Source organism: Denticeps clupeoides, chromosome 2 (assembly GCF_900700375.1).
Source record: "Denticeps clupeoides chromosome 2, fDenClu1.1, whole genome shotgun sequence".
NCBI classification, from domain to species: domain Eukaryota; kingdom Metazoa; phylum Chordata; class Actinopteri; order Clupeiformes; family Denticipitidae; genus Denticeps; species Denticeps clupeoides.
The window spans coordinates 14,261,234-14,275,441 of NC_041708.1; the positions used below are offsets into that span (position 1 = coordinate 14,261,234).

At 45.4% G+C, this 14,208-nt stretch overlaps 2 long non-coding RNA genes across 2 annotated transcripts; both read left to right on the plus strand.

Annotated features, from left to right (window-relative positions):
- Positions 1-618: 618 nt before the first annotated feature.
- Positions 619-1,772, plus strand: LOC114784395 (uncharacterized). Its single transcript, XR_003748853.1, has 3 exons — positions 619-634; positions 1,500-1,601; positions 1,741-1,772. It is a non-coding gene; the product is annotated as an uncharacterized LOC114784395 (long non-coding RNA).
- LOC114784394 (uncharacterized) lies at positions 1,771-13,448 on the plus strand. Its single transcript, XR_003748852.1, has 6 exons — positions 1,771-1,907; positions 5,461-5,613; positions 7,300-7,381; positions 8,151-8,250; positions 8,592-8,686; positions 13,343-13,448. It is a non-coding gene; the product is annotated as an uncharacterized LOC114784394 (long non-coding RNA).
- Positions 13,449-14,208: the final 760 nt, after the last annotated feature.

Genomic DNA, 14,208 nt, shown 5'->3' on the forward strand with positions numbered 1-14,208 from the left:
ACTACAGCTTCAGGGATTTTCAAGTGGACCAGTAGCATCATTATGGACACGTAATCTAGACTATGACACTGGACTACATTCTGGACTTCTCCAACAATGGTAGGACTTATTATATTGTACAAATCATCACCAGCCCTGCACTGACACCATTTGCAGGCTCACTCTACCCTGGAAGGAGGTCCCTCTCTGTATCACTCCTTCCCAAGGTTTCTTCCTTTCTTTTTCTTGCTCTCTCCTAGTTTTTTTTTCTGTGGAGTTTTTCCTTGTTTGCAGAAGGGTCAAGTGTGGGGGGTGTCAACTGTAGGGCCTGTCAAAGCCCACTGAGATATACTGTATGTGATTTTGGGCTGTATAATAAATAAATGTTGTTGTTTTTGTTATGCATGAGTACATATTAATCAGTACAAACATCAGCTTGATGTAAGTTGTCACATTTTGGTCATTTAAATAGGTGGTGATAGAACACAGTTCTTGAAATCCAACAAAATTAACTCTCCAACAAAATTAACTCTCTTGCTCTTTCATTTTCACTTTCTGTGATACCGATCAAAGTATTCTCTTTTTCTAGGACTCTTCACTCTTCCTAAGATCATGGAAACGCTGGCAATCAGAACCCTTCCACAGTTAAAGCAGAGTAAACATCCTGTGCCTTACCCATTAACACACTCTGGGTTAATAATGTCTAGACATGTGTAGGTCAATTAAGCGTAGGCGCAACTTCCAAAATGGCAAAAAGGTTCCCTTTGAAAAGTGTAACCATTCAAATATGTTAACCGACATCATACCGATTAAGGGCTGTTTTCAATGCATAACGTCAGAACCGCTGTCTTGAGATAAAACTGTTTGACTGTGTACCCCCAACTGGATTAACCCCAAATATAAAAATAAAATAAAAAAACAAAACAATAAACACATTGTTCTGAGGGAAGGGATGTCCGAAACACAACCCCAGCTGAAACACCCTAACCAAAGTGCAATAATAGTGCATTTATTTACAATGCAGGCATGTGAAGCAAACCATCAACTACAACTAACAGGAGGAACAATACACACAGGACATTTGTGTGTTAAAAGCAGATGACTAATTTTGTTGTGTGCACAGTGTGCTGTGCTGCAGTGTATCACAATGACAATCACTTTATATATATATATATATATAGAGAGAGAGACCTTGTAAGTCACCAGCATTTCCCCTACAGTTTCAAATGTGTGAGGCGTTCCACCTCTTTGACAGATCCAGTACAAGTTGTTTCCCGGTCAACAACAGTAATTGACGTGTGGATATATTGGCACACCACCTCTATGGAAACAGCATGCAGCCTTGGTGTGGCTACACATTCTGCTGCCACCCGCACTTTTACAAATCCAATCCAAATTTGTCCAATTGTCAGAACCCATGCATGGCACACTTTGCACCAACTCAGTGGCAGCTGATATTTGTTCCATAATTCAGGCCTGAATTATGTGTTTATATGTGTTGTGTGTATGTTTGCTATTAGCATCCCGTGACAGCAGCACACCAGTCCTCTTGCTCAAGAACATTAGTACACATCTGAGTGGAACAGCACGCAGCATTGGGGTTGCACTGGTTGGTCATTTAGGTAGAAATGCAACAAAAACCCTCAAGAGATTTGCAAATATTTTCTCAAACTGAAATGTAAAAATATTTAAATTAGCTTTATGTAAAGTATATTAATTCAGGGGGTATAAATGACTTTTTTGTTTGTGTCTGTTATCCAGGAGTCAGGACTTTTACATCCAACAGTGCTGCTAATGGCTTCCTATTCATAGGTGGACCTGCAGTACTCCTGAGTCTGGTTGCCATGGCACCCGATGACAACTAATTTTATGCTGCACTAAAAGTGCCCGTATCTGTCCTTAATACCAGCAATTGCATGGAGCAAGAGGTGAGGCGCATTCAGGGTTACAAGGTTGTATGACGCCCCATAAATGCCGGAAGTTTCCGCCCCTCCTGGGTCTCCGGCATTTTCGTGAACGCTCTGCACGAACTTGACCTGGTTTAGTTTCATGTGTTTTGAGTTCTGGCAATCGCCACACGCCTACGGGTTAGTTTGTGTTTTTTATTGTAGTTAAATTGTTTTCGGCCACCGCGCCGCTGTTTATTTGTATTTATTGTTTATTTGTTAATGAAAACCCCTTCCCAGCATGTCAGACCTCTGCGCTTCCTTCCCCCGTAAGCCCGTAGTCGTGACAGAATGCCGGAGACCTACCCAAAAGCGCAGAGGTAAAAAGCAGAGGAGAAGAAACGCCGCGAAGGACGCAGCACGGCGCGGCGAACGCGGACGCCAGGGGAGACGCGACACCCGTTCTGGTGGAGCGTTTTCTCCCCGAGAAGCCGTGGTACGCGGCGCCGCATGATGACGTTACCCCCGGGAAACTCCGCGAAACCCGGAAGCGACAACGTCGGCGGGTGAGTGGGCGGAGCGAGGACGTTGGCGTCGGCAGCAGTGAGGAAGTGACGTGGGCAGCGAGCGCAGAAGATGCGACCCCCACGATCTTCGCCATGTCGAGCCAAGAACTCTGCGCTCTGCTGGCAAGGCTCCCCGTGGACTGGGACGACACGGACGACGACGAGAGCACGGGAGACGAGAGTTGGGCTCCGGCCATCGCGCCAGTCTGCGATCGTCGCAAGGTCCGTGGGGACCCACGTCACTTCCAGGGGGGTGAGAAGCGGAAACAACGGCGGCGTTCCTCCAGCGAGGAGGTGGGCAGCCTCCAGCCCGAATGGCCAGAGTACTGCCCATGGGAGCTTATCGCGCCATGGGTCCAGGATGTCCGCAGGGTGGACGACCCTCGGAGTCACCGGTGGGAGGACACGGATGATGAAAGCGGTGATGACGTGGATTTTCGGTGGGCGGTCGTTGCCGGGATGGCTCCGCCCAGCGTGCGCGTCCGAGATCATCGCGGCGCCAGTGATGACCCATGTGACTTCCGGGGGTACGAGGTTGACACGGACGACGACCAGGATGACGCCGTTTGGGCAGTCGGTGCCGGGATGGCTCCGCCCATCGCGCCCATCCAGGATCGTCATGAGGTCCGTGGAGACCCACGTCCCTCCCAGCAGTGTGAGGAAAGCTGGTGGAAGAGGGCGACGGGAGGTCGCCAGCCAGCAACTGCGCTGCCGGGACTGCCTCGCAGGGAATCCTCCATTCCTGCTCCAGTCGCCGACCCGCCTTCCCTCTGCCCGGACGTTCCCCAGTGAAATGGCAGCGCAGCACCAGTGCCCACACCTGCTGGAGAAGACGTCCACCCCCCTCCACACCACACACCTACCACCATCTCCACCCACGAGCCCAGCCCTGTGTGGGACAGCCCAATTGTCCCGGGACCCTTCAGTGGGGCAGCAGACACTGATAAGACCACCACCATCCTCGCGTGTCTGCTTGGGTCAGCATGGGGCTGGAGCGCAGCCCTCTGGCAGCAGGGAGAGACAGACAGGAGTTTTCGGGACTTCCAGCAGAGACTGAGGGCGGAGTTTGATCGGCTAGAGCCTGAGCCAGGGATCGAACTCTGCCCCTCCACCACGTCCAGCGCCAGTCAGGATCCGGGGCAAGAAGACCCAGCACTGGTGGGCGACGAGAAGGTCGCTCCTCCCGAGATCCTGGCTGTGCCCACTGAGGAGGTCCCGGAGAGCCCAGAGAGGGAGCAAGACTACCCTCTCTTCTGTCTGTCTCTGTCTGTGTGTGTGTGTGTGGTATATGTGTCCGTATGTCGCCCCCACTTCCCCTCTTTGTGTCCACCAGATGGTGACCCAGCAGCAGAGCCGAACCCCAGGGAGGGAGTTCCCAACCTGACTGCACCAGTCCAAGGCGAGGTGGACGAGCCCCAAGGTACCCCTAAGTCCAGCCGGGGGGGATGCTCCCCCAAAGAATTTTTTGGGGGGGTGCAGTTCGGGTTGGGGACTCCTCCTGAGGCGAGGGTAGGTGGGGAAGCGATTGAGCTGGGTCCTCCGGTAGCCGGTGAGGAGGGCGGGCCAGGCATGGGCCTGCGTCCGCCTCCAGAGGGGGGGAGCGCCATAGAGCCCCCGGGTAGGCATGAGGACCCAGCTGGGACAGGCAGGAAGAGGGCCTGCTTGTCCCAACGGACGCAGAAGGGGCTAGCCCGATGGTCTGGCAATGCCCCCTCCTTGGCACCAGGGCCGTGCAGCGAGAGGGGCTGCATAGTCCCAGAAGGCACCAGCCTGGGGTGCCTGGAACAGTCGCCGGAGGCTCTGGGACAATCTCCCTGCGCGGTGCAGGGGGTGACACAAGACGTGTCAGAGGGGACATGTGGAGACAGGACCCACACGTACCCAGATGGATCGGCCCTGATTATTGTGTGCAGGTACGGGAGTCCGGGGCCACCAAGCGGGACCACGCCGGGGAGCCAGGCCGAGGGTCCGGGGCTGCCATGCGGGACCACGCCGGGGAGCCAGGCCGAGGGTCCGGGGCCGCCATGCGGGACCACGCCAAGGAGCCAGGCCGAGGGTCCGGGGCCGCCACGCGGGACCACGCCGGGGAGCCAGGCCGAGGGACCGGGGCCGCCACGCCTGACCACGCCGGGGAGCCAGCCCGAGGGACCGGGGCCGCCACGCCTGACCACGCCGGGGAGCCAGCCCGAGGGACCGGGGCCGCCACGCCTGACCACACCGGGGAGCCAGCCCGAGGGACCGGGGCCGCCACGCCTGACCACGCCGGGGAGCCAGCCCGAGGGACCAGGTCCTCCAAGGGGAGGATACAGCAGGGCAGGAGCCCTGTGGTTGCCACCGTCCGCCCCGCCGCCTCCACTGATGGTACTGTTGGGGCTCCGAGGACGTAGCCCTTGGAGGGGGGGCTCTGTCAGGATTGCCTGCAGCTGGGCTTCACACCTGACTCCAATCCTGACGCCCCATAAATGCCGGAAGTTTCCGCCCCTTCTGGGTCTCCGGCATTTTCGTGAACATAGTTTCATGTGTTTTGAGTTCTGGCAATCGCCACACGCCTACGGGTTAGTTTGTGTTTTTCATTGTAGTTAAATTGTTTTCGGCCACCGCGCCGCTGTTTATTTGTATTTATTGTTTATTTGTTAATAAAAACCCCTTCCCAGCATGTCAGACCTCTGCGCTTCCTTCCCCCGTAAGTCCGTAGTCATGACAAAGGTGTGCTTTACATTTCTACATTTGTTAAAACTCAGAAGGTGTTCAATCAATAAATCTAAAAATACTAGCAGTGCATGCTAGAACATATTTAAGAAAAGCGTATGGGCCAATTATAGGCCAATTGTCTGTTAGAAATGGTGTCTTGATTCTAGAATATCTGCTTGGACGAAATGTGCTGGCCAGTTTATTAACACTATAAGTGTGCATTCTCAGCACTTCCTTCTGATAGAACATGGCAATAGTTAAAATAACTCATAAACTGTTGAACTGTTCTAACACACTTGCCTTCTTTTTCTGTCTTTGTTCATGGGGTTCTCTTGCAGCTGCTGGGCTTCTTACTGAAGACAAAAAGTCCATTGGTCAGTAGCAGAGCTCTGCAGCTGGTTTTGTCCATGGCTGGTTCAGTTGAGCATCACTCCAGTTCTGTCTTGATCCATAATCTCCCTGCCTTCCAAGATCTGCTGTGTGACTGGGAGGTACAGCATTGCACTGCCAAAACAGGAACAATAATAACACAGTACATAGGCAATACAGAACTCAAGAAACAGAACAATTGTAACACACTTGTACACAGCTCAGAGGTGTATCCACACACTGCTCCCCGGGCACCTTTCATGGCTGCCCACTGCTCACCAAGGGTGATTAAAAACAGAGGATGCATTTCATTGTGTGCACCATGTGCTGTGCTGTGTTTCACAATGACCATCACTTTCACATCCAAAACTAACTTTCCTTGGAATGAGTGCTAGATGATTATTAAAAGATTTCTTCATTACTAGGCAGGTAAAAATAGGCTGTGAAGTACAGTACAGGCCAAATGTTTGGACACACCTTCTCATTCAATGTGTTTTCTTTATTTTCATGACCATTAACATTGGTAGATTCTCACTGAAGGCATCAAAACTATGAATGAAAACATGTGGAGTTATGTACTTAACAAAGTACCTCTGAGGAACTCCTTCAACACTGTTGGAAAACCATTTCAGGTGACTACCTCCAAGAGTGTGCAAAGCGGAAATCAGAGCAAAGGGTGGCTAAGGAAACTTCAATATAAAACATGTTTTCAGTTATTTAACTTACACTGCAGACTATATAGAGTCCATATTAGATCTGTAATCGGCCATAAAAAGACCCTTTGCAATGGTTTGGGTTGGTGTGTAGTGGAGAAAATGGATAGTGGGTTAGAACAGACAGAAGAGAGGGTCCTCTGGCTCCCTCTCTGGGCTCTCCGGGACCTCCTCAGGGGGCACAGCCAGGATCTCGGGAGGCGTGACCTTCTCACCGTCCTCCAGTGCTGGGTCTTCTTGTACCGGATCCTGACTGGCGCTGGATGTGGTGAGGGGCAGAGTTCGATCCCTGGCTCAGGGTCTGGCCGATCAAAGTCCGGCCTCAGTCTGTCTGTCTCTCCCTGCTGCCAGAGGGCTGCACCCCAGCCCCATGCCGACCCAGTCAGACACGCGAGGATGGTAGTGATCTCATCCACGTCTGCTGCCCAACTGAAGGGACCTGGGACCATTGGGCTGTCCCACACGGGGCTGGGCTCGTAGCTGGACAAGGTGGTGGGTGTGTGGACGTGGAGGGTGGTGGACGTCTGGTGCTGCGCTGCCTCCTCTGCTTTCTGCATCTGCGCTTTTGGGTAGAGCTCCGACATTCTGTCACGCTGCCGACTTTTATTATAAAATAAACAATAAACACAAATGAACATCAGCACGAGGGCTGTAAACAGGGAAATAAAAGGGGGACAAAGTAAACAACCCCGCAGGCATGTTGCGATTGCCAGAACTTAAAAGACTTAACCCATCCACCGTTGCAAAGTCAAGTACACGAAAATGTTGGAGCTCCAGAAGGGGCGGAGCTCCAGTCCTTTATAGGCTGTCCAGGTGATAAGACCAGGTGCCGTCAAACGTGACAGACCACCCCTAAAGACTTTCTGGCACAAAAAGCTCTAGCTCTGATTAGTGTGTTGAATTTGTGCTTGATATTTGCTTCGTCAGATGTGTAATAATTGGCTCTTGCCGACAAGTGATTTTTTTATATTGGTCAGGGACACAGCAGAATCTTCACCATGCATGATATGATAGATATGTTTTTATTTTTTAATCTTTAGTTGCACTTGTTTTGTCCATGTTAGTGTTTTTTTCTTTATTATATATTTTTTTTAGCATTCCAGATCTGGCAGAAGGCTCCAGATAATCTTGACCTGTCAGTTTTAACCTACTTCAGTGATATCCTGAAATCATCCAGGTACTTCACACAAACATCTTCAATACCCTTTTATTCATGTGTCTGAACAGAAGTTTAAGGTTTGCCTAAGTGACGATTTTATACTCCATCAATAAAATTTCACTGGAAATTCTAAATCAAGAATATGCACATATTCTAATCCCCATATTCAATTCCACTCATGCTGTTAGAAACCACAAAATGTTCTGTCTTCTAAAGCAGGGCCATTCTTGGTATGTTGCCCTTCATGCAAAAAGTCAGGGCTGAGCCAAAACTGATTCAGTATTCCTCTCTGCCTCGTCTTTTTCATGTAGTACTGATCTGCATGTACACACGTGTCAGAATAATTCAGTATTACTTGTATTAGTCTGTGCAGCTCCCTAAATAAGTGCCACCCCACACCATTACTGACCCACTGCCAAACCAATCATGCTGGAGGATGCTGTAGGCAGCAGAACATTCTCCATGGCATCTCCAGGCTGTGTCACGTCTGTCACATGTGCTCAGTGTGAACTTTCATCTGTGAAGAGCATAGTGGCGCCAGTGGCGAATTTGCCAATCTTGGTGTTCTCAGGCAAATGAGAACATTTACATTGCTTAAATCAGTATGTTTGCTATACACTGAGGATTTTATTACTTGCTGTCTTTAGTGGTGCTCAATGTGAGATTGATTGATTGGTTGGGATTGCGTGTAGAAATGTAATCATATAATCATGATGTTGCTGACGCTTGCTCTGTGACTTGAATTGATGCTTTTTGTGACTGTGTTGACATTACCTTTTTTCTATAGTGAGGATGGCCATAATGCCAAGGCTATTCAACAACTCAACTTGACATCTCAACTCCTCTACCTGCTTCATGATACAGGCACTTCATCTGAGAAGGTGGAGGTGATTTGCACCTTTCTTTGCCAGCTGCTGCAGGGCCATTTCAGCACAGATGACATCAGCAGGTTATTGCAATGCAGGCACATGACCAAGAATAACACAAATACACAGCTGATGCTTTTTAATTTTTTTAATTATATTATTTCACTAGCTGGAGGATGTTTCAGTGTATGTGTTTTTGCGCAGACTAGGTCTCTTCCTTGTTTACACTCTGCCCCCTTCTTTCTTGAATGAGAATGCTGTTTGTTCTGATCTAACTGATATTGGGTCACACAGTAATTCAAACTACAGCTAACCAAACCTTTAATGAGCTGTTCAATATGGTATTTATGTTATTTTAATAGGTCCCGCCCTCTGTTGTAGCTCTCTCTCATGTCAGACTTGTGCGTATCAGGATGCTGCTGTCTCTGATGAAATCTGACACTCCTTTAACAATTCTGTGAGTATGCTTTTGATGTCTAGCATGGTGGCCAACTCACATACAGTGCATCTGGAAAGTATTCATTGTGCATCACTTTTTCCACAATTTGTAATGATACAGCCTTATTCCAAAATTGATTAAATGCATTTTCCTCAAAATTCTACATAATGACAATGTGAAAAACTTAAGGTATTAGCAAATTGGTTAAAAAAAAAACTGAGAAAGCACATTAGACAGTGGTTATCAGACAGCACTCAGAGGGCACACCTGCAGGCCTTATTCAGGGAGTTGACCAAGACTGTCAAGCTATCCGAACTCCAGAGGTCCTCTGTGGACAGAGGAGAAACTTATAGAAGTACAACCACCCAGAGCCTAGACTTCAATCTGATTGAACATTTCTGGAGAGACCTTAAGGGGCAGTTGTGGCCAAATGGATAAGGAAGTAGACCCTTGCTTCACAATGACACACACTTCACAAAAATGGCTGTGCACCACCACTTCCCATGCAACCTGATGGAGCTTGAGAGGTTCTGCAAAAAGGACTGGGTGAAACTGGCCAACGATAAGTGTACAAGCCTAGTGGGTAACACACTGACCTATGAACCAGAAGACCCTGGTTCAAATCCCACTTAATACCATTGTGTCCTTGAGCAAGACACTGAACCCTAAGTTGCTCCAGGGGGGACTGTCCCTGTAACTACTGATTGTAAGTCGCTCTGGATAAGGGCGTCTGATAAATGCTGTAAATGAAAAAGACTTGAGGCTGCAATTGTTGACAAAGTATTGAGCAAGTATTGAGCAAAGACTGTGAATACTTATGTACATGTGATTTCTCAGTTTTTGTATTTTTTATAAATTTGCCAAAACCTCAAGTAAACTTTTTTTACATTGTGGGGTGTTGTGTGTAGAAAACGCATTTAATTCATTTGGAATAAGGCTGAAACATAACAAAATGTGTGAAAAGTGATGTGCTGTGAATAATTTCTAGATGCACTGTATACTCACCCCTCTTATTGAATTGAGTTCCACAAGCTTTACAGCTTTTCTGCCATCATATATGTGCACTCATTATGGACACAGATGTTATGGCAATTTTGGGCTTCTAAGTGATTTTGTTGAACTATTCAGGATTTGTATTTAACAACTCTTCATCACAGAATTTGTACAGTTAATTTCAATTATTTGTTTTGAGGTCAGGGCTTTTAGGAAAGTTGCTGCTTTATGCATTTAATAAACAGTTGTGATGTGTGTTGGGGTTGGAACAGCCACATATCCAAATAGGCTATCTCTGCCATGTTTGACGGTTGGAACAGTGTTTTGGGTTTGAAATCTCTCATTCACTGTTGAGCCCACTGCTTTGGATGAGAAGCAGTTACTGCTTTGGATGAGAAGCAGTGGACTCGAGTTACATGACTTGGACTCGAGTCATTAATTTGATGACTTTAGACTCGACTTGACAAAATGTAAAGAGACTTGCAATTCGACTTGGACTTTAACATCATTGACTCGTGACTTCACTTGGACTTGAGCCTTTTGACTTGACAAGACTTGCTGTTTCCCAGAAAACCCAAAGATTAAAAAGTATGTTATTACCGAACGCTCTGTATCTTTCAATGTCTGTGTATATGTGCGTCTGTGCGCATATTTGCTGTCGGCAAGACATCCAATCAAATTAGATCCACGTTGTTTTGAGGCAAAAGCATTCATCCAATCAAATTACAGGACAACCAATGCAGTGGAACTCTCAAATAATGCGCCAGTTAGACAAAATGATACCAAAGATAGTTTTGTTCGGATATAAAAACTACGAGGTGGTCAACAAAAAACGAATAGCAGTATGCAAAACATGCGGGTCGAAGATTACAGACGGAGATGCAACAACTTCCAACTTCGTTCGACATTTGAAGTTGCACAAAGAACGGTAAGTTCTGAGTGAATGCTAAAGCTTATTTGCTAACTTTTCTTTGCTGTGTAGTTAAATCAGTGAGGCTGTAAACTCACTGTTAACTTGCAAACTGGTGATCTGTCCACTGCGAGTTCACTCCCTTAATTTGTACACTTATTAAAGTGATTTTTAAAAACCTGGTAGGATGAGGTACTTATACATAACATTAGTCAATGTACAGTATCGCACACAGTAGACGGCGGTAGGCAGCAACGTGTATTTTAGCCACCAACAAAGACATACAATATATACATATTAGTGGTGGGCCGTTATCGGCGTTAACGTGCTGTGTGAGACTCTTATCAGGCGATAAAAACGTGCTGTGTTAACGTGAGACTCTTATCAGGCGATAAAAAAATATCGCCGTTAATCTATTCACAAAGTTGGGTCTATATTACGCAATCTATTGTGCCGGAGTTAAATGATTAGATTTCTAAGTATATTTCTTCTTTCTTATGTCTTTTATGTTCTTATTTTCTAAAGACTTTTATTTTGTTTTTGAGACCCGGTTCAGGTCTCTTGGACACATGGCATGAGCTGTGAGGTGCGTCGGGTTTGTGTGCAAAAAGTTATTTCTTTCATTTTAATTTATGTACATATTAGGAATATTTTGCATGTGTGTTATTTTGTGAATATGTTTTATGTTCTTTTAATACTGTATATTGTAGAGAGAGGTGCAGAAAGACGCGATGTGTGACGCGATGTTCTGACGCGATCTTGCTTTTTGTACAGAATACACTTTCCACAGAAAATCTCTTGGGTGTCAGCTCATCATTTGTGGTTCAAGAAACAACGCAGAAGAAGAACCGCTACACTATGATGACTTTCACCTTGATATTTTAGCGCGGATGTATACCTAGCCGAATTGCACTGTAGGGGGTGAAAACGAGTCTTCAAACTGTGAAATTACCACATCAAACGTGACGTGGTAACATGGATGCAGCTATTTAACTTAATAAACAGTTGGTAAACACAAGTACATTTTATTTTCCACTTCCCGCGGTTAAGTCTGTTATGTTCATTTATTTGTTACAGGACAGGACAAACTGCTGTGGAACTAATTGAAATGCAATATGTCATGGAAATACAACGTTAGCACTTTTTGTTCAAATAATTACAGTTGCACTTGTTTTTTCAGAGGCATTTATTCTGTAAAGCAGTGGTTTAAAATGAAGAATATTCTTAAAAAATATGAGTTAAATGTTAAAAATGAAGTTTATAGTGCAATGTCAGCACTATTTATTTCTGCAGTTTCAATTGCACTTGTTTTAATAAAACAATAGATTTTAAAAGCATACACGATCGGTGAAAATATATTATTATTCTGTGGTTGAAAAGACTTGAAAGGACTCGAAACTCAAACTGCAGGACTTAGGACTTGACTTGAGACTTATCAGTCTTGACTTTGGACTTGACTCGACACTTGCCTGTCTTGACTTGGCACTTGACTTTGGACTTGAGGGCAAAGATTTGAGACTTACTTGTGACTTGAAAAGCAATGACTTTGTCCCACTTCTGGCAGTTACACACCAGACAGGACTGATTGTAACACTCACCATTTCTTCTCCGAACAATCATTTTGAAGCCCCAAACAATCAAAAAGAAGCTTCGTCAGAGAAAATGACTACCCCAGTTCTTAGCAGTCCAATCCCTGTACTTTTTGCAGAATATCAGTCTGTCCTTGATTTGGCTTCTTTGCTGCCACCAGGCCATCTTCGCCCCACTTTGCGTGCAGATGCACTCACACCTGTCTGCTCCCATTCCTGAGAAAGCTCTGCACTGGTGGCACCCCGCTCCCGCAGCTGAATCATCTTTAGGAGATGTCCTGGTGCTTGCTGGACTTTCTTGGGCACCCTGATGCCTTTTTCACAACACTTGAACCTCTCTCCTTGAAGCTTTGGATGATCCGATAATCATTTAGGTGCAATCTTAATAGCAGAAATATCCTTACCTGTCAAGCCCTTTTATGCAACGCAATAATAACTGCACGTGGTTCCTTGCATGTAACCATGGTTAACAGAGGAAGAACAAGGATTTCAAGCATGACCTCCTTTTAAAGCATCTAGTCTGCTATTCTAACTCAGTCAGCATGACAGAATGATCTCCAGCCTTGTGCTTGTCAACACTTTCACTTGTGTTAACAAGAGGATCACACACAGGGCATTGTGGCACGGCTGAAATGTAGTGGAAATTTTAGGATTAAGTTAATTTTTATGGCAAAGAGGGATTTTACAATTCATCTGATCATAACATTATGGAGTAAGAATGAATATGAAAATTGACATAAGAAAAACAAAAGCAGCAAACTTTGTGAAAACCAGTATTTGTGTCATTCTCAAAACGACTTTAGTTAATAGGCCTAAATTGTTAACCTAACTTATTAGGACCTGTGTGGATTTTAGAAAAAGCATAAAAATTCATTTCAACAGATCCTTCTGTTTTTAATCATCCATGACCATAGATTAAACATATCTATATATGTTAAAGTTTAAGCTACGCCAGAACTAGCTCATGAAAAAATAACAAGATAGCCAGCACAGACTTAAATCCCATCAAGTTGGTTTGGGATGATCTGGATAGAGGAGAGAGTTGGGAAGAACTTTCTGAAGAGTATTTAATTTCAATTGTAGAAACAATGCCACTTGTAGTGTTAAGCTGTTAAATAGAGACTCCAAAAACAATGACCCACATCATAATCTGCTGCTGTCTCTTCTCTTTTTGGTCTTCAGGACAACAATGAAGCCCCACCAACTCACCCAGCTCGGAAACAGTTGTACGACTTCACTTGCATTCTGCTGCGTGACAGCCTGCTGCATGTCCCTAGCTACAACTCACTCCACACACTGGAGCAGCTGCTGGAGGTTACTAACACATGTATACACAAAACTAAGTAACAAGCATGCAATGATCTGCACACAGAAATCATATATGGTACTGTGCAAAAGATTTAAGTGTGACAAAAAAATTATTAACTATGTACGCTTTCAAAAGTGAAAGTGTTCATGGTTTATTTTCATAAATAAACAAAATGCATTGAATGAACAGAAGTGAAATCTAAATCAAATCAACATTTGCTAATGATCACCCTTTGCCTTAAAAACATGATAAATTGTTCTGGGTACAAAATCCCTGCCTTTCTGCATGTGTACTTGTATGAAGGACTGCTTTTTTTAAGGCAACACCAAATAGTAAGTAGCACAGAATGATGTCTTTTGAATTTTGTAAAAAATTAGAAATTTGAAAGCATTCATAGTTTGCAACACACACTACCACACTCATGATTTACTTGGCTTTTATTCACATCTAACAAAAAAATTTGTTTGGATTAGATGCCCATTGCGTTGAATTATTTTTGTCCATAAGGGGGCAGTATTCATTTATATTTCAGACAGCTATACCCACACACACACACACACACACAATGTCTCTATCATTTTGTCTCTCTGTAATACTCTTGAATGAATGAATGGTCTGGAGCAGAACATAGTGATTAAACCTTACAAAAGAAAAAGTATGTGACCACTTTTGGAATTTCATGGTTTTCTACATTAATTTGTCATAAAAAATGTCTTTGTGTCTTGTCATGACACAAAAA